Source organism: Rutidosis leptorrhynchoides, chromosome 4 (assembly GCF_046630445.1).
Source record: "Rutidosis leptorrhynchoides isolate AG116_Rl617_1_P2 chromosome 4, CSIRO_AGI_Rlap_v1, whole genome shotgun sequence".
Taxonomy (NCBI): domain Eukaryota; kingdom Viridiplantae; phylum Streptophyta; class Magnoliopsida; order Asterales; family Asteraceae; genus Rutidosis; species Rutidosis leptorrhynchoides.
Window position 1 is genome coordinate 6,585,382 of NC_092336.1, and position 22,858 is coordinate 6,608,239.

Here is a 22,858-nt window from a genome sequence, read left to right on the forward strand (position 1 = left end):
GCATAAAGTAACAAATTCAGTATTTGAATAGGTTTGATTATTTGAACATTTACCTCCATGTGACCATTTTTCGCATTTGTTACATCTTTCTAGGTGTCGTGCTCTTCTTTTTGCTGCGGATTTTGATTTTCCTTTACCAAATTGTAACTTATTATCTTCGCATTTGGATTCTTTTCTAACTCCGTCCAATCTTTCTCTGATTACTGATGCTATTTCACTCGGTAGTGTGTCATTATTACGTTTAGTGATCAAAGCGTGTAGCATTAGACCATGGTTTAGTTCACAGGCAGTCTTCATTTTGTAAAAACCTAAAAAAATAAAAATTCAGAATGGGGGGAGAAGACTAATTCTTTAGGGTCTGCTAGGGAAAGACCATTCGGGTTCCATTTTCGAGAACTACACGAAAACAGACAATCTAACTCTAACAGAAATACATATTATCCTTTAAAGACTTGATTCTCCCCACACTTAGTTAGCTGTGGTGTCGAAATTGTGATTAACTTCATTGTCGGCTTCCATCGGACTATCTATGTAGTGTTTAACTCTGTGACCATTAACTTTAAATTCCATCCCATTTGAATTTATTAATTCTATCGTTCCGTATGGGAAAACTCTTTTGACTATGAATGGTCCAGACCATCTTGATTTCAATTTTCCAGGAAATAGCTTGAATCGTGAATTGAAAAGAAGAACTCTGTCTCCTTCTTTAAATTATTTTGAACTTCTGATTCTTTTATCATGCCATTTCTTCGTTCTTTCTTTATAGATTAACGAATTTTCGTATGCTTCATGTCTTAATTCTTCTAATTCGTTTAGTTGACTTAATCGTAGACGTCCAGCTTCATGTAAATCAAGATTACATGTCTTCAAAGCCCAAAATGCTTTGTGTTCAATTTCTACTGGAAGATGACATGTTTTTCCATAAACAAGTCTAAAAGGTGTGGTTCCAATTGGAGTTTTGTAGGCTGTTCTAAAAGCCCAGAGTGCATCCTCCAATTTAATGGACCATTCCTTCGGATTTGATCCTACGGTTTTCTCTAGAATATGTTTTAAAGCTCGGTTGGTATTTTCAACTTGTCCACTTATTTGTGGATGATATGCGGTGGAGATTTTATGAGTTACTCCATATCTTTTAAGAACTTTCTCAAGTTGATTATTACAGAAATGAGTACCCCGATCACTTATTAAAGCTTTCGGTGTTCCAAACCTTGCAAAAATACGTTTTAAAAAGTTGACTACAACTCGTGCATCGTTAGTTGGGAGAGCTTGTGCTTCCGCCCATTTAGATACATAATCAATGGCTACGAGTATATATAGATTATTATGAGATTTTGGAAATGGACCCATAAAGTCAATACCCCAAATGTCAAATACTTCACATACTTGTATGACATTTTGTGGCATTTCATCACGTTGACTTATTTTTCCGGCCCTTTGACAAGCATCACAGGATTTGCAAAGAAGGTGTGCGTCTTTGTAAATTGTAGGCTAATAGAATCCAGCATCATAAACTTTTCTTGCTGTTAGTTGAGGCCCATAATGCCCTCCTGTTGGTCCTGTGTGACAATGGTTTAATATTTTACTAGCTTCATCTCCAAATACACATCGGCGTATTATTCCATCGGGACAACTTTTAAACAAATGTGGATCTTCCCAAAAATAGTGTTTTATATCACTGAAGAATTTCTTTCGTCTTTGGTACGATAATCCTTTTTCAAGGAATCTACAAACTAAGTAGTTTGCATAGTCTGCAAACCATGGAATTTCTTTATAATCTATCTTCAATAGATATTCATCAGGAAAGTTGACTTGTATGGCCGATTCATTTGGAACTTCTAATTCGGGATTTTCAAGACGAGAAAGATGATCAGCGGCGAGATTTTCTGCTCCTCTTTTATCTCGGATTTCAATATCAAACTCTTGTAAGTGTAAGATCCAACGGATTAATCTTGGTTTAGCATCTTGTTTTGAAAATAGGTATCTAAGAGCAGAATGGTCGGTATAGACCACCGTTTTTGCTAGAACGAGATATGATCGAAATTTGTCAAAAGCAAAGACAATAGCAAGGAGTTCTTTTTCAGTAGTTGTATAGTTTGTTTGTGCTCCTTGTAACGTCTTACTAGCATAATATATAGGTTGAAATCGTTTTTCAATCCTTTGTCCTAAAACGGCTCCCATTGCAAAATCACTTGCATCGCACATTAGTTCAAATGGTAGATTCCAATTTGGTGTTATCAAGATCGGCGCATTAGTGAGTTTCTCTTTAAGAATATTAAAAGATTTGATACACTCATCTGAAAAGATGAATGGAGCATCCTTTTCTAGGAGTTTATTCATAGGAGTGGCAATTTTAGAAAATTCTTTTATGAAACGTCGGTAAAAACCGGCATGCCCTAGAAAACTCCTAACTCCTCTAACATTAGTGGGATGTGGAGGTTTTGCAATTACATCTACTTTAGCTCTATCCACTTCAATTCCTTCTTTTGAAATTTTATGACCAAGAACGATGCCTTCTTTAACCATGAAATGGCATTTCTCCCAATTAAGAACTAGATTTGATTGTTCGCATCTAATAAGCATTCGTTCCAAATTAACTAGACATGATTCAAATGTATCACCGAAGACTGAAAAGTCATCCATGAAAACTTCCATGCATTCTTCTATCATGTCGTGAAAAATCGCCATCATACACCTTTGAAAGGTTGCAGGGGCGTTGCAAAGTTCAAATGGCATGCGTTTGTAAGCAAAAGTACCATAAGGGCACGTGAATGTGGTTTTCTCTTGATCTTCGGGTGCTATTGGAATTTGAAAATATCCGGAAAATCCATCTAGAAAACAATAGTAACTATTTCTGGCTAATCTTTCCAACATTTGATCAATGAAAGGTAAGGGAAAGTGATCTTTTCTGGTGGCGTCATTTAATTTTCTATAATCAATACACACACGCCATCCTGTTACAGTCCTAGTAGGAATAAGCTCATTTTTTTCATTTGTAATGACAGTCAATGTCAAAACCCGTCCTTATCCACCTGGACGAAATCATCAATATCTGGTCCCATTGCGAGGTACTCTCCTAAATATGCCAGGAATGATTCCAAATAATATATTTCAATTGAGCAAATGCACAGCGGAAGACTTAATTCGTACCTGAGAATAAACATGCTTTAAAGTGTCAACCAAAAGGTTGGTGAGTTCATAGGTTTAACAATCATTTTAATATATTAATAGACCACAAGATTTCCGTTATCATAAACATAATACACTCGCAAGTGTATGAAAAGCATTCTAAGTAGTGGGCACCCGGTAACTAGCCTTAACAAGAGTGTGTACCCCTGAGTTATAATAATATGTGCACCGAATCAAGTGCGTTCCATTAATCTCGAAGTACTAAATACCCGTTCTTCTAGTTTAGTAGTGACTAGAAGAACATCTGGGTGGGGGTGTAAAACCCGATAGATCTATCTTTAGGATTCGCGCCTACCAGTTCATAAACCAATAGTTAAAGTTACCAAGCTAGGGGATTTTTGATTCTAACCCACATAGAATTAGTTTTAGTACTTGTGCCTATTTCGTAAAACATTTATAAAACATCGCATGTATTCTCAGCCCAAAAAGGTAAAGAGTAAAAGGGAATCAAATGAAACTCACCTAATGTATTTTGTAGTAAAAATACATAGGACGACAATGAACAAGTATAGGGTTGGCCTCGGATTCACGAACCTATATCATTTATATATATATATTAATACACTTAATTGTAATCAAACGAATTTATATAGCATCTATTATTTTAGTAGATTATATGTTTCATTAATAACTCAATTAACTATTTTTTATTCTATATACATTAGATACATAATTAGTATTTATTATAGAAATATTAATATAGGTATGTCATATGTATTTAAATATATTTTTATATAACAAATATTTATTTGGTAAAATAATGTTAATAATAATAATTAAAAGATGTATTTGATTAAAAATAATAATACTAATAATAATAATGATAAAAATAATAATAATTTTGATAAAAAAAATGATTTTAATATTTTTTAAAAATAAAATGATAATAACAAAAGTAGTAATAACAATAATGATAATAACTGTAGTTTATAATAAATAATTTAATAGTGATAGTAATGATAATAATAATAATAATAAGTTGATAAATGACTACCTTCAAAAGCTCAAAAAGAATAATGAAACGCCCTAGCCGGGACACGAACCCATGACCCCTTGCAAACCCGCTAACACCTCTAATCATGCCACCAATTTCTGTTTTTCCTATAACTATTAAATTCGATTTTTATATATCCCGTATAAATGTAAGTTCTTCTTCTTCATCTAAAACCCATTTTAATATCTTATCATCAAACATTCTTTTTTTTTATCATCTAATCGTTTTCATCATAACATTACATCATACAATATTAATATGATCACCATCATGACCTTCTTTTTATTATCATCTTAAATCATCATCATATGATCACGTCGCCATCATCATTATCATATACTTACATCATCATCATTCTCATTCTTCTTCATGATCATCATCATCATCAATCATTTACTTCGTAAAAAAAAAAACATGAAAACAGTCCAAAACAATTGAGAACTGTTTCGGCCCACTAAAACAGACCCAAAGTAACTCGGCCCAACATGTTTAAATTCATTTAAAAGAGTTCAAAGGCCCCAAGCTACATGATTAAGTGGCCCGATTAAGAAACTAAAGCCTAGCAGTCCATTGGAAAAAAAATGTCGGTCAGTTTCTACCAGCTGGATTCCATCGAGCAATTGTCAACAACTTTATAACCTTCATTGCGTCTTTACTGTATCGCATCATAAAAAAAACAACAGGTTGTTTTTGCACCCTTCTCGTTATTAAAAGAAAATCAAAAAAAAAAAACAAACATAACAGCTGCTTTATAAGGGTTGCAATTTGTGGTGTTGTGGAGGAGAGTGGTGGTGTTAGAAGGTGGTACAAGGTGATGGTTTTGTAGCTGCTCAAACAGAAAGATAGCGAGAAGTAGAGCAGCGATTGGCAACAAAGAGTGGTGAGGTGAAGGTGGTCGTTGATGGTGATGATTATTATGTGGGTGATCGACAAATCATGAAAGAAACAGAAAAACAGTTCGTATGTTTGTGATTGATGGCGGTTGTTTGTTCATTGGTAACATGAAACAGAAACAGGAAATAGTAACGAGTTATCTAACGATGGTGATTCATGTTGGTGATAGGGTTTTGATTGTGGGTTGATAAAGGTGGTGGTAGGGTTCACGATGGAGTGGTGACAAAATGCGTTTCGTTCTCAACAGAACCCGATGAGTAGTAACTCAAATGGGTTCGTTTTAGTGGTTGTGATGGTCGTGTTTTGTCGTGTTCATGATGAATGTGAAAGTTGTCAATGGAAGTGACCAAGGTGGTGATATAGGTAATCAAGGTTGATGGTTATAAAAGGTGTTGAATGGTGATGTTCCTATCCGGTATAATTGTAGAAATGAAGAAGATAACATTAGCTTAGTACTCATGGAGTGATGATTAAATGGTTGAGGGTGAATGATCGAGAAAATATTGAAATCAAAGTGATGTGGGGTTTATGCTTTCAATCCTAGCATATATATAATTAAAGAAGATGGAAAGATGGGTGTGTTGTTGTAGTTCAATATCTAATATAGGGTGCTGTATATCGAGTAAAATATCTATAAAGTTAGTCTAAATTATTTGTTAGACTAAGGGAAAAGCATACACAATATTAAATATAACTTTTCACATGTAATAAAATCACAGCTGTCTTAATTTGTTTATATCTATCTGTAATTATATATGTTAAAGTATGTAATATTAATAATATAATATTACTTATATATTTCAATTGTGTGATTGAAACAATCAATAATAGTAAGCAAATTGAAAATAAATACAGGAACCATTTGATATCGTATGATTAAAGTTGGAAGTTAGTAAGCACGGTTCATGTATCACTCAAACAAATATAGTAGTTGATAATAATATGAAGTAATAAAAATAATTATAATAAATAATGAAACTAAAACGTGTAACACAATAGCCGTCAACTTTCTCAAACTGAATTTCGTTCCCTATCATTAACTAGTGGCGGATAAACGTATTCAGAAAAAAAATCACAAATTTTTTTACAGTAATTATATTTATTTATATATATTTATATATATATATATAATTACATATTTATGTACAAACATTTGTTCGTGAATCGTCGAGAACAGTCGAAGGTCAATTGAATATATGAAACAGTTCAAAATTTTTGAGACTCAACCTAACAAATTTCTCCTATCGTGTCAAGAATATTACATCGTATCGAGATTTTGGTTTAAAATTAGTAGAAATTTTCCGGGTCGTTACATTACCCACCCGTTAAAGAAATTTCGTCCCCGAAATTTGATCGATATCGTCATGGCTAACAATAAAAATATTTTTATGACGAATATGAATTGATAACTAGAGTTTTATCACCATTTAGTAATAGTGATATAACAATTCGATTATGTGAAGCCTACGAGTGAAGCGGTCACAAAAGAGTGAAATGAAGTAAATGGAGGTTTGTTTTAACTTTTGACGTAGTCACTGTTGAATTTCGGAATTCAAGGGGTTTAAGGAAATCTTCTAATCAGAAGGAAAATGTGATAGCACGATTTATTAGCAACTGTTGGAATTACGGAAGAACAGAAATATCAAGGAAATATTTCCGTAATATGCTTAAAGATTAAGTAGAATGAAAGATACGTGTAACATGGCACATGATGAGAATAAGGTCTGTGAATCATCATCACGTTACATTAGAAATTTAGCATGACTTACTGTAATATAACCACGTTGGCCCGGCGTCATTATATTATATTAACTCATGCTTCAATTCCCTACACTTCTCCAAAAATCATCCATAATTTAAACTCAAATTTTATAGAAGGATAGAAACTGAAACAGTTTCTTTTATGAGGTAACATAGATAGCACGAGAAGATAGATAATTTCGGACGAAGATATTTATGAAGGTATCTTCAGAAATATTGAAGATATTTATGACGATATTTTGAAATTTCTAGATCGAAGGATGATGTAGAAAACGTTTCCGCAAGGATTTTAACATGACTTCGGAGCAAGATTTTTCTCTAAAGATTTCGGTGGATCCAGAATTTCCTGGATTCTTTGAATATAGGATTTGGTCCTTGTATTTGCCCTTGGTCTCCTTCATGATTTGCTCAATCCGTTTTTCAGTACCAAATTTTCTATCGAGCGTTCCTAACACTTCCTTCTTTATTATTAACTTTTGGCCATTAAGACCATCTACAACATGCTGCTTCGTCAGCATTTTCAAAGTTAACGGATCTGGATCATTGGTTATCAAACCGAGGTGGTTTCAGGAGAATTATGTTTTTAGATGATTAAACGCTGATGGTAGTATAGTGAAATATAAAACTTTCCCCAGTAACAATAAAGAGTACACATATATATCAAGGTTATAATAAGGTTGTTTCAAACAAAAAGTCATAGTTGACTTGCTGGAGCTGTGACAATTTTGGCTACTTCGGAAAAGAATTGCAAAGTGATTTTCGGTAGTAACATCGCCAAAGGAGCTAGCGCGGATACGTGTTAAACCTTTACTCAAATTCCAAGAGTTTCTCAGGTGCATAACTCTTTTCTTCCGTAGATGAAGTGAGGTTGGTTCATCCTCTCGATCGAGGTATTTTCAAAATCATAAAAGATTCGAACATGGATTGGAATCGTCAAGATTCAAATGAGGTTTAAGATGAAATCAAGTGGCAAACTTGAAGAATTGTTTAGTTTCATATGTTATAATCGATATTTTAATTCATTTTAATTGTCCAAAGTTAGCAGTCCAATAGTCTGATTGTCCAATGGTCCAATAATTTCATATATAAATTAAATATATAATATTCGAATTAATTAATACGTATCGTAACCCGTGTACCGGTCTCAGTGTCGATCACAACTCAAACCATATATATATTTTGGAATCCACCTCAACCCTGTATAGCCAACTATAGAGTTTCTATGATCGTTCCAAAATATATATATAGATGGGTCGATATGATAAGTCGAAACCTTGCATACGTGTCCCGTTATTTAAAGTGCGTAAAATAAATAACAGAAATTAAATGACGATAAATAAAATTGCGAGAATATAAATTGCAAGAATGTAAATTGCGAGAATGTAAATTGCGAGAATGTAAATTGCGAGAAATAAAATGTAACCAGTTAGCTAGGAACAGTTAGCTAGGAACAATTAGCGTGGATTCTTAACAAGATTTCAATTAGTTAATTCGTTTGTTTCTAACAAATTTTATTTTGTTCAATGTTTTCTTCATTATGCCACTTGTTGGATTCTGATAGGTCAAAATCCAAATATGAGATTGAATAAAAATGGTTATTCTGTAGTGAACGGATACGTATATCGGTGGATGTAGATAGGATAGTAAATGACTGTTGAATCAGATTCGAAGAATGTATAGTGTAACTTATTAATGTGAAATCTAAATATTTCTCGGGTATATCTACCCGTTAAAATATTTTCACCATTAACAGTTTGTACGAAAGAATTTTTAATTACAATCTTTATGAAAATATACTTGCATATATATTTTCTTCGGATGTAATCATGGATTTAATGAGTCAATAAGATATTAAACTCATTTGATTTGTCGTTAGAACTAGAATACATAATCTCTAAAACATTAAAGATTACATAATCGCCATGTAGAACGAAGATAAATGATGTAGAACGAGACGTAGAACGAAGATAAAGTAGATAGAACGATACGTAGAACGATGATTATGCTCGAGGTACAGAATGAGATGTTGAGGCATGTGATGTTGAAACTTGGATTGTTGGTTGGAACGAGCGGATGAATAAGGTTTAGAATTGTGGATAGTTTATAATCGTGGCGAGATATTCGGGCAACGAGAGTGAAAATGGTGTTTCGAACAGGTTCGCCGGTAAGTGATTCAGGTTCTTCGCCGAGGGTGCAGGTTGGTGGGTGAAAAGGATCGCGTTCTTCTTGTCTCCATTGGTTAATTCGACTACGAACACATCCGATGAACTGGGGATGGCTGATTGATTGATTCATTCTGGTGACGCTGCTTCTGGGGCTGGAGTGAAACTCCATATCGGAATCCGAGGGACTTGATCTAATGGTGAGTTCCATTGCGTACGATTGAATAAAGGATTTTTCGATATGAAATGATTTTCGGATATCGGATGATATTCTAATTACATAGAATATAGTACAGAAGATCCCGTAGATTACGGAGGGAATTAAGGAAACGTGTCAGATAAAATCTACAGTAACAGATACGCTAAGATAGGAATTAGCAGATACGCTAAGATATGAATCTGTCTATACACTATCTATCAAATAAGTGCAGGAAGTCGTGTCTAGACTTAGGAATAATAAGCAGGAAATTTTCACGAGGAATGATATACAATACTTATAATATGCAGCTAAGGTCGAAGTCCAAACTCGCTAATGTATCCCAACAACTATCAGTTAGACACACTAATGCAAGACCTGGTTCGCTAAGACCAACGCTCTGATACCAAATGTTAAAACCCGTCCTTATCCACCTGGACGAAATCATCAACATCTGGTCCCATTGCGAGGTACTCTCCTAAATATGCCAGGAATGATTCCAAATAATATCTTTCAATTGAGCAAATGCACAGCGGAAGACTTAATTCGTACCTGAGAATAAACATGCTTTAAAGTGTCAACCAAAAGGTTGGTGAGTTCATAGGTTTAACAATCATTTTAATATATTAATAGACCACAAGATTTCCGTTATCATAAACATAATACACTCGCAAGTGTATGAAAAGCATTCTAAGCAGTGGGCACCCGGTAACTAGCCTTAACAAGAGTGTGTACCCCTGAGTTATAATAATATGTGCACCAAATCAAGTGCGTTCCGTTAACCTCGAAGTACTAAACACCCGTTCTTCTAGTTTAGTAGTGACTAGAAGAACATCTGGGTGGGGGTGTAAAACCCGATAGATCTATCTTTAGGATTCGCGCCTACCAGTTCATAAACCAATAGTTAAAGTTACCAAGCTAGGGGATTTTTGATTCTAACCCACATAGAATTAGTTTTAGTACTTGTGCCTATTTCGTAAAACATTTATAAAACATCGCATGTATTCTCAGCCCAAAAAGGTAAAGAGTAAAAGGGAATCAAATGAAACTCACCTAATGTATTTTGTAGTAAAAATACATAGGACGACAATGAACAAGTATAGGGTTGGCCTCGGATTCACGAACCTATATCATTTATATATATATATTAATACACTTAATTGTAATCAAACGAATTTATATAGCATCTATTATTTTAGTAGATTATATGTTTCATTAATAACTCAATTAACTATTTTTTTATTCTATATACTTTAGATACATAATTAGTATTTATTATAGAAATATTAATATAGGTATGTCATATGTATTTAAATATATTTTTATATAACAAATATTTATTTGGTAAAATAATGTTAATAATAATAATTAAAAGATGTATTTGATTAAAAATAATAATACTAATAATAATAATGATAAAAATAATAATAATTTTGATAAAAAAAATGATTTTAATATTTTTTAAAAATAAAATGATAATAACAAAAGTAGTAATAACAATAATGATAATAACTGTAGTTTATAATAAATAATTTAATAGTGATAGTAATGATAATAATAATAATAATAAGTTGATAAATGACTACCTTCAAAAGCTCAAAAAGAATAATGAAACGCCCTAGCCGGGACACGAACCCATGACCCCTTGCAAACCCGCTAACACCTCTAATCATGCCACCAATTTCTGTTTTTCCTATAACTATTAAATTCGATTTTTATATATCCCGTATAAATGTAAGTTCTTCTTCTTCATCTAAAACCCATTTTAATATCTTAGCATCAAACATTCTTTTTTTTTTATCATCTAATCGTTTTCATCATAACATTACATCATACAATATTAATATGATCACCATCATGACCTTCTTTTTATTATCATCTTAAATCATCATCGTATGATCACGTCGCCATCATCATTATCATATACTAACATCATCATCATTCTCATTCTTCTTCATGATCATCATCATCATCAATCATTTACTTCGTAAAAAAAAAAAAAACATGAAAACAGTCCAAAACAATTGAGAACTATTTTGGCCCACTAAAACAGACCCAAAGTAACTCGGCCCAACATGTTTAAATTCATTTAAAAGAGTTTAAAGGCCCCAAGCTACATGATTAAGTGGCCCGATTAAGAAACTAAAGCCTAGCAGTCCATTGGAAAAAAAATGTCGGTCAGTTTCTACCAGCTGGATTCCATCGAGCAATTGTCAACAACTTTATAACCTTCATTGCGTCTTTACTGTATCGCATCATAAAAAAAACAACAGGTTGTTTTTGCACCCTTCTCGTTATTAAAAGAAAATCAAAAAAAAAAAACAAACATAACAGCTGCTTTATAAGGGTTGCAATTTGTGGTGTTGTGGAGGAGAGTGGTGGTGTTAGAAGGTGGTACAAGGTGATGGTTTTGTAGCTGCTCAAACAGAAAGATAGCGAGAAGTAGAGCAGCGATTGGCAACAAAGAGTGGTGAGGTGAAGGTGGTCGTTGATGGTGATGATTATTATGTGGGTGATCGACAAATCATGAAAGAAACAGAAAAACAGTTCGTATGTTTGTGATTGATGGCGGTTGTTTGTTCATTGGTAACATGAAACAGAAACAGGAAATAGTAACGAGTTATCTAACGATGGTGATTCATGTTGGTGATAGGGTTTTGATTGTGGGTTGATAAAGGTGGTGGTAGGGTTCACGATGGAGTGGTGACAAAATGGGTTTCGTTCTCAACAGAACCCGATGAGTAGTAACTCAAATGGGTTCGTTTTAGTGGTTGTGATGGTCGTGTTTTGTCGTGTTCATGATGAATGTGAAAGTTGTCAATGGAAGTGACCAAGGTGGTGATATAGGTAATCAAGGTTGATGGTTATAAAAGGTGTTGAATGGTGATGTTCCTATCCGGTATAATTGTAGAAACGAAGAAGATAACATTAGCTTAGTACTCATGGAGTGATGATTAAATGGTTGAGGGTGAATGATCGAGAAAATATTGAAATCAAAGTGATGTGGGGTTTATGCTTTCAATCCTAGCATATATATAATTAAAGAAGATGGAAAGATGGGTGTGTTGTTGTAGTTCAATATCTAATATAGGGTGCTGTATATCGAGTAAAATATCTATAAAGTTAGTCTAAATTATTTGTTAGACTAAGGGAAAAGCATACACAATATTAAATATAACTTTTCACATGTAATAAAATCACAGCTGTCTTAATTTGTTTATATCTATCTGTAATTATATATGTTAAAGTATGTAATATTAATAATATAATATTACTTATATATTTCAATTGTGTGATTGAAACAATCAATAATAGTAAGCAAATTGAAAATAAATACAGGAACCATTTGATATCGTATGATTAAAGTTGGAAGTTAGTAAGCACGGTTCATGTATCACTCAAACAAATATAGTAGTTGATAATAATATGAAGTAATAAAAATAATTATAATAAATAATGAAATTAAAACGTGTAACACAATAGCCGTCAACTTTCTCAAACTGAATTTCGTTCCCTATCATTAACTAGTGGCGGATAAACGTATTCAGAAAAAAAATCACAAATTTTTTTACAGTAATTATATTTATTTATATATATTTATATATATATATATAATTACATATTTATGTACAAACATTTGTTCGTGAATCGTCGAGAACAGTCGAAGGTCAATTGAATATATGAAACAGTTCAAAATTTTTGAGACTCAACCTAACAAATTTCTCCTATCGTGTCAAGAATATTACATCGTATCGAGATTTTGGTTTAAAATTAGTAGAAATTTTCTGGGTCGTTACAGTCATGCCACCCTTCTTAGGAACGCATTGAACTGGGCTTACCCATGGACTATCAGAAATTGGATAAACTAAACCTGCGTCTAGCAGTTTAATAATCTCTTTCTTAACTACATCTTGCATATTAGGATTTAGTCTTCGTTGGCGTTGCACATATGTTTTATGACCTTCTTCCATAAGGATTTTATGTGTGTAATACGAAGGACTTATTCCTTTAATATCATGAATCTTCCATGCAATGGCTGGTTTATGAGCTTTCAACACAGAAATGAGTTGTGATTTCTCATTTTCAGTAAGTGAAGACGATATTATTACAGGTAATTCAGATTCACCGTGTAAATAAGCGTATTCCAAATGGTTTGGAAGTGGCTTTAACTCTAATTTCGGAGGTTCTTCTATCGATGATTTGTATCGATATCTGTCTTCTTCTTTTAGCATTTGAATTTCTTCTGTTGTTGGTTCATATCCATTAGCTATAAGTGTAGCTAACATTTCAGCTTCATCAATTGGTTCATTACCTTCTCCTAAAGAACATTCTCCTGTTCCTTGTAATTCTGGAAATTCTTCTAATAATTCTGCATGTGCATCTATAGTTTGAATATAATAACATGTATCATCTGCAGATTGTGGTTGTTGCATTGCTCTATCAACTAAAAAGGTAACACTCTCGTCCTCTATACTTAGGGTCAATTTCTTACCGAACACGTCTATCATTGCTTTAGCCGTGTTTAAGAATGGTCTTCCTAATATGAGAGGAACTTGAGAATCTTCTTCCATGTCCAGAACAACAAAATCTACTGGAAATACTAAAGTACCAACTTTAACTAGCATGTTTTCTATTATCCCTCTAGGATATTTTATTGATCGATCAGCTAGTTGTATGCTTATTCTGGTTGGTTTCAATTCTCCAAGGTCTAGTTTAGCGTATAGTGAATACATCATTAGATTTATACTAGCACCTAAGTCTGCCAATGCTTCTATTGAACTAAGACTACCCAGAAAACATGGAATTGTGAAACTTCCTGGATCAGATAATTTTTCTGGTATCTTATTCAACAGCACTGCTGAACAATTAGCATTCATGGTAACAGCCGAGAGTTCTTCCATTTTCTTTCTATTTGAGATTAGATCTTTCAAGAATTTAGCATATCTAGGCATTCCTGAAATCACATCAATGAAAGGAAGATTTACATTTATCTGTTTAAACATATCCAAGAATTTGGATTGCTCGGCTTCAAGTTTCTCTTTCTTCATTTTACTCGGGTAAGGAAGTGGTGGTTGGTATGGTTTAACATAAGGTTTAGCCTTAACTGTGTTATCATCATTAACCTTTTCAACTACCGGTTCTTTTTCCTTATCTTGATTAGGTTGTGGTTCTTGTGGAGTAGGAATAGCTTCATCAGAAGTTACAGGTATTTCAGGTGGTTTAAGTGTTGTACCACTTCTTGTGGTAATGGCTTTAGCTGTTTCATTTCGGGGGTTAGCATTTGTATCACTAGGTGGACTTCCCGGTTTTCTTTCACCTATTAACCTTGCTAGGTTACTTACTTCTTGTTCCAGATTTTGAATAGAAGCTTGTTGATTTCTAAATGCTTGAGCATTTTGTTCATTGGTTTGTTTCTGAGATGTGAAAAACTGCGTTTGAGTTTCAACTAGCTTCGTCATCATATCTTCTAAATTCGGCTTTTTATCATCGGTTTGTTGTGGTGGTTTGTTTTGAAAATTAGGTCTTTGTGGATTGTAAGTATTATTGGATACTTGTTGATTGCTAGGACCTTGTTGGTTGTTGTATGGAATATTTTGGTTATAATTCTGGTTTTGATTGTAAATAGGTCTTGGCGGTTGATAATTATTCTGATAATTATTTCCAGGCCTTTGGTTTATGTATGAAATATTCTCTCTTTGTTCCATTGTTAATTCAATACTGAGACAATCTTTTGTCAAATGTGGTCCTCCACACTGCTCACAACTAATTCGTATTGAGTGAATATCTTTAGTCATCTTTTCCATTCGTCTCTCGACAGCATCTATCTTTGCGGAAATGGAATCTAAGTCATGGCTAGAATCGGCTCTAGCTGCTTTAGATTATCTAACGATATCTTTTTCTTGGTGCCACTCATGTGAGTGGGAAGCAGTGTTATCAATAATTTTGTAAGCATCAGTTTCGGTTTTCTTCATAATAGAACCACCAGCTGCTATATCTATGTCTTTCCTTGTAGTGATGTCGCATCCTTGGTAGAATATTTGTACTATTTGACAGGTGTCTAAACCATGTTGCGGACATCCTCTTAACAACTTTCCAAATCTAGTCCACGTCTCATATAGAGTTTCATTTGGTTTCTGTGTGAACGTAACAATTTCTCCTTGAAGTCTTACGGCTTTAGATGCCGGAAAGAATTGTTTACGAAAATTTTCAACTAAAACGTCCCATGTATCAATCGCCCCTTCAGGTAACGATTCCAACCAATCTTTGGCTTCTCCCTTTAAAGTCCAGGGAAATAACATGAGATATATCTGTTCATCCTCCACTTCTCGGATTTTAAATAGTGTGCAGATCCTATTAAAGGTACGTAGATGTTCATTTGGATCTTCCTTCGGCGCACCACTAAATTGGCATTGATTAGTCACCATGTGTAGAATTTGTCCTTTGATTTCATAATCTGGCGCATTAATGTCTGGATGAGTAATTGCGTGACCTTGGCCAGTGCGTTTAGCTCTCATTCGGTCTTCCATACTTAAAGGTTCCAGATTCTCCATAATTGAATTTGTTGAATCGGAATCACTAGAGGATTCTGATTTAATGGTTCATTCCTCAACAATCTCTGTTTGAATGATTGGTGGTTCCGGAGGAAAATTTAATGGTTCAGGATCTATGAATCGTTCCTGAATATTCTCCGGATTCTCAATTGTGAGGTCGGGTTCAAAAAATGGATTATCGGAAATTTGAACTGGAGTACTTGGTCGACTGGATGACGATTCTAAAGAAAAATCAACGGCGGTAATATTTGCTAAATGTCTTGATCTAGTTACAGGTGGTGAACGTACAAAAGGTGGTGAACGTCTTGCTCGGTGCATTCACTGAATATCCTATTAGTTTTTAAAATGAAAGAAAAATTATAATAAGTTATCCAATCAATAGACTTTTCTGATTTTGCCCACGTTTCGAATAGCCAAAAGATGCAGCAGAGGGGCAGGATTCGTTTGGTCTCAATATAATTGAGGACTGTTTGGCTCCAATAACCCGGTCCACGTACAAATCCAACTATTACTACGAACCAGAAAATTTTGATGTCTATCAATTTAACCACTTAAAATAAATTTTCGTAATTTTAAGAAATTTAGATAAGAAGTAGAATAAAAATCTATGTCCTAAAACTAGAATAGCGAGAAATAAGAAAGAAAAAGAGTTCGTCGAAAAAGGTCGAAAAAGAAAAATGGTTGAAAAATAAAAGGTGACGGAAAAATAAAAGAAACGTATAACACTTAAAAACACTTGACTAACCTAACCTTATTACTACAACTAACTTAAAATTATAATCGCAAATTAAGATTACTAATTGGAATGATAATTGATACATAGGAAAAAGTCGTCTAAAAATATTAAAGCTTACAGGAAAAACTAAATCCCAAATGGAAATAACTTAAAAAGAAACTAAAACTTAAAAAGGCGTCGCAAAATTCTAAAGCACCTAAATCTTAGTCTAAAGAAAAAGCACTTAAGGAATTCTACGGCAAAGCCTAAAAATCTAGAAGTAAAAATAACTATGGCAAAAACTAAGTTTAAAACTAAATATGAGCTAAAAATACAAATATTACGCTAAAACGATTAAAAAGGGACAAAATATAAAAATATACAAAAAGTTGTAAAAATACAATTTTTATAAAAAAATTATTTTTATATTATTTATTTATTAAAACTATTAATTTTTATATATTAATAAAACTAAATAAACTTAATATTACAAATTAAATAAATAAAACTAAATTAATTAATATTAATTAACTAAACAATCCCTAATTAGGGTGTTAATAATAAAAATTAAAATATACTCCGTAATTAATGCGATATTAGGGTTCTGTGTAGCCCGTGTCAGACGGCTCCGCGAGTCGCGGTTGGTCCGGTTCAATAACTCCGCGAGTCGCGGAGGGTTCAGGCTCAGACGAGATGCAGGTCAAAATTCAACAGGTCAGTTTTATTTATATTTTATTTATTTATTTTTCTGTTTTAAATAAAATATATTTATATAAATTTAATAAAACTTATATTTTAAAACCTAAAATAAAAATAGAAATATTTTATAATTTTATAAATAAAATGCTTAAAACTAGATTTATAAATGTTTTTTATTTTTATTTTTTTTGGTTTTTTTTTATGTTTAAAATAAAAATATTTAAATAAAACTTATATTTTTATAAAATAAAAATAAAGAAACTTTATAAAACTTAAATATTTAACAAAATCTTAAAAAAAATATATAAATTTTTGTTTTCTTTTTATATTTTCGAATAATTAATAACGTATTTTTACAAAAGTGAATTTTAATAAAAGTAAACTAAAAATAAAAATCTTTTTTTTTTATTTAGCGTTGCGCTTCCGGCTTTTAAGTTAGATTGTTCTCCGGCAGCGGCGCCAAAAATACTTGATAGTTATGTGAGGTGTATATAAAATAGCTATTAATTTTAGCAGGAAATACTATTAAATACGATACAATTTTACACAAGATATTTATTTATTTAGATAATGGATATACTTAAACCTTGCTACAACACTTATAGGCAGTGTACCTAATCGTACAGTAGTGTAGTTTTTAGTAAGTCCGGTTCGTTCCACAGGAAAAATCTTTAAACAAAGCTTAACGCTATATTAGTTTACTTTTATAAAAATACAAATATATATATATATATAAGTAATATTATTATTATAAAGGGGGTTTTTACCGTTTAATGACCGGTTTGTCGATTTTAAAACTTTAGTCGCAGTTAAAACCAAATGTAAAATATTAGAAATAAATACAAGACTTAAATTAAAGCGTAAAGTAAATAACGATAATGAAATTGCGAATAATAAAAGTGCGATAAAATAAACTTGCGATAATTAAAAAGTACGATAATTAAAAGTGCAATTAAATACAATAACAATAAAAAATGCGATAGTTAGAAGTGCAATTAAATATAAAATAAAGGAAATTAAATATGAAATAAAAGAATTATGCTTATTTAAACTTCCGTAATCATGATGTTTGACGTGTTGATTTTAGTTTTATGCCCAAGGGTTAATTGTCCTTTGTCCTGGATTATTTAATATGTCCGTCTGGTTTTTGTCCATAACAGTCCATCAGTCATAAATATAAAGTGCGAGTATCCTCGTCAAATTATCCTTATACCCGAAGTTAAATATTCCAACTAATTGGGGACTTAAACTGTAACAAGATTTTAATACTTTGTTTAATAATTACACCAGGATGTCGACTGAGTGTAACCCAAGGTTTTAATATTTTGTTATCAATTATACCAAGTGTCCTTGTACATAATTTCACCCCTGTTTTAATTATTCTAGTGGCTATTAATCCATTCTCGTGTCCGGTTAAATGAACGATTATTCGTACATATAAATACCCCGCCCATCGTGTCCGATCGAGTGTATATGGTAATTTATAGGGACGCCCAATTGTAAATCTTTATATTAACATTAACAAACTATCATTTAGTTAAACAAATATAAAGCCCATTAATAGCCCATAGTCTAATTTCCACAAGTGTCGTTCTTTTGTCCAAACCCCAATTATGGTACAAAGTCCAATTACCCAATTTTAGTAATTAGCCCAACATCATGATTACTTCGGATTAAATAAGCATAATAATAACTTAGCTATGAGACATTAAATTAAAAAGGTTGAACATAACTTACAATGATTAAAAATAGCGTAGCGTTACACGGACAGAATTTCGACTTACACCCTTACAACATTCGCTAACATACCCTTATTATTAGAATTATAATTAAAATTAAAATTAAAATATAAATTATAAATATAAATATTACGTTATAGATAGAGAGATGGATGGATATATGTTTGTTTTTACGATCAGAATTCGTTTGCTTTTATAGGGAGTTTCAAACTTTGGGGCTCCGCGACTCGCGGCCCTTTTTGCCTTCAAACTCCGCGAGTCGCGGAGTTTGTAAATACAGCTCACAAACTTTGGAGTCTTTCTTGCCGACGAATTTTTATTATTTATATAATATATAAATAATTATAAGAATTATTTAAATATTATATTATATTTATGTGCATAGTTGACTTGTAATTTTTAGTCCGTTGCGTCGAGCGTTGAGAGTTGACTCTGGTCCCGGTTCCGGATTTTTGAACGTCCTTGCGTACAATTTAATATCTTGTACTTTGCGTTTTGAATCTTGTACTCTTGTAATTTCGAGACGTTTTTTTATCAATAATTGGAACCTCTTTGATTGTATTTTGTACTTTTGAGCTTTTTGGTCATTTGCGTCTTCAATTCATCGAATCTGTCTTTTGTCTTCACCTTTTATTATTTAAACGAATATCACTTTTAAATAGAACAATTGCAACTAAAAGCTTGTCTTTCTTGAGAAATAATGCTATGAAATATATGTTCGTTTTTAGCATTATCAACGGGTCTTACATGATCTATCTTTTTGATACGTTAAATGGGTCCCGGGTTGTATTCCCGTTTTGTAAACTTCAATCATGTATTGTATGTTTTAAGGATGTTTAAACTTAATATTGTAATGATGATGTTTTCGGAAACATAAATGGGCTAATGTTATATATATTGTTATGTTAAAAAGAAAAATTTTTATGGGCCGGAATTACAACGGGTTGGGTCGTTTCAAGTTAAGTCATCAATAAATCGACGTTCGATGTTGAGTCATTTAATAGATCACTTGAATCGCAAATGACTAGATGATCGAGCATAGATTGGATCTGACGGGTTCAGCCTACACTTGACAAGAAAAATAGGGGGATTTAAGGGTCATTCGAGTTTAATTCTCCGATCCGGCATACCGTGAATGACCCCATTGTGAGATAAATATTTCGACAGAGGTGGTCAAACGTCGGGCCCACCATCGCCGGGATAGTCGACATCGATGACTCAAAGGAGATATTAGGGTTAGTGTTTACAGAACATTACCTGTAACCGTTAAAGCAATCTTGAAATGCTTTGAGTCCGGTAGCGCGGGTGACCGTTGCACGATCTACTAGCACATACTGCTAGTAATAGTATATGTGTGGTATGATGTCGTCTTCGAAGTTGGGGAAATGGAGGTTTTAGTCTCTTATTTATAGTCTGGTCTAGTTTGTCAACAAGTATTCATTAATATGACAAAAAGAACATGCTTGATCGTGATCGTACTGTTTTGCCCTCAAAGTTGGGAAAAAGTAAAATTAATATGTCGGGTCTGTTTTCTTGTCGGCCATAACCACTCAAAAGGTTATGGCGTCGTAAAGTGTTGGGATCCCGCTACACTATCACTCGTTTGTTTGTGCATTACCAGCGTACCACATGTGTCAACCTTTTATACAGATTATGATCAGTGCTTGTCTGCTTGTGACAACGCCTTTTGTCTTGTCTTTCGTGTGTGCGTGTTATTGCGCTTAACGCCTTGCGTTAGTCTGAACTAACGATTAGGGCTGTAACTCAACATGTGATCAGCAGTTCAGCACGTGTGATGCTGTTGAAATATATACAGCAATCTAATTATCTATACATGTGTGCATAGTCTAATCCATTGTGTTTGAGTGCAGATTAAATCTTGGTAGAAGGATTTATTATGCTTGGAGTTGATTGATGTTCAAGTTGTTGGTCTTGTAGCAGTTGAAGCAGTTCAGTTAGTGGTTTTATATGTTGATGTTGAAGGGGTTGAGCCCGTATGAATCACGTGCAATGCTTAGACTGAATAATGTATCTGATATCGGGTTTGGTCTAAGTATCACATATGTGGGATGTACCAAGGCTCAACTTATAATATTAGAGGGGCTGTATTTGTCATTTAAAATTTAGAGAGGTTATAGTTGAAAATGCAAAAATAGGGATCTGCATAAAAGCTAGGTTTGGGTACTGTTGCAGATATAAAAAAAACGAATACTCTCTCTCTGAAAAACTCACAGCCTTTCTCTATAAACTTTTGTCTATTGATATTAATTTGTATTGATTCATCTAATTGATGAATTAGTTTGGTTAGTCGTATAAGGTTCTGAAACAAGTTGATGTTCTGAATCTATTGTGGTTAAGTGTTGGTAATCAAAGTTTTGTGGTGTGTTTTATGTTATTGATTGATTCTGCAAATCAATCTGTATGTTTCTTCATGGTATCAGAGCAGTACGCTTGATATCTTTCATCAAGAATTGAAAAAAAAAAAAATCAATCGAAGGTTTTTTGTTGGGGTTGGTTCGTATCGTTCTTAAGAATTAGGGTTTGTTCATTACTCTGATTCTTGTTGGTTAAGAGAAGAAAATACTTCTCTTCTGGTGGTTGTATCAAGCTAGATCCGTTTCTTGTCGAATTTAGGGTTGAAATAGAAACCCTAGAATTTGGGGGTTTCTTCAATTCTGCAATTGTTCTTGTTGTTCTTGGTGTCCAGAACTTCAGTTTCTTCCGCTGCAGTCTTTGGTTTTCATACGGTAAAATTGAAGAAAGGAGGAGTACTCTGTAAGGAATTTTCTTTCCTTCCTGTGTTGTGGCAAGTACCTACTATTGGGAGTTCCTGTGCTTACAGGGATTAACTGCCCCCTTTGTGTACACTTGGACCATAGCCAGGGCAGCTTGTTATTTTTCTTTTATTCTTCGTTATATTATTCTTTTGTTGTTCTAGTTGAACACTAGTGCCCAACTCTTGAATCTTGGCCCCTTGAGGCTTCAAGAAAACCTGATCAAGCACTTGTGTTTCCTCTAGTTTTGTGTGTTAGTTATATTGTTTTGTTATCTGCTTTGTTATTATGGCTGGGAATGGTGATGAATCTTCATCTGGTGGTGATACTATGATAAGTAAATTGGACTTTGGGGATCCACTTTACTTACATGCTAGTGACATAAGTAATACACCTTTGATAAACTTCAAATTAAAAGGAACTGAGAATTATAAATCATGGTCTTGTGCCATGGAATTAGCTTTTCAGACTAAAAATAAACTTGGTTTTATTAAAGGTACTTTAGAAAGAAGTACAACCAATCCTGTTTTGGCTAATCAGTGGGATAGGTGTAATGCAGTTGTTTTGTCTTGGATTTTAAACACTATATCTGATGAGTTGTATTATGGGCAAGTCTATTCAAAAATTGCATCTGTGGTTTGGGAAGAACTCAAGGAGACCTATGACAAAGTAGATGGTTCAATAATCTTTAATCTTCATCATAAAATTAACTCTTTGAGTCAAAATGGGTTGTCTTTGTCAGATTATTATCATAAACTCAATTCATATTAGAAACAATATGATGCTTTGCTAAAATTACCAAATTGTACATGTGCTGCTGCAAAAGAAATACTAGATCATAATAATCTGATAAAATTAATGCAATTCTTGATGGGACTTGATGATGATTTTCAACAAATAAGGAGTAACATACTTACTCAAGACCCTTTACCAAGTGTTAAGACTGCTTTTTCAATATTGTCAAGGGAAGAGTCACATAGGGTTGTAAATGATAAAAAAATCTTCTAAAGATTCTTCTTCTTTTTTTTGCAAATGTTGGTAAGGGTAAAGGAACATCTGCTACATCAGATTTGAAATGTAAAAAGTGTTTTAGGGTTGGTCACACAATTGATAAATGTTATGAGATTATTGGATACCCTCCAAGAAATAATAATTTGAAGTGTACAAAGTGTGGTATGACTAATCAT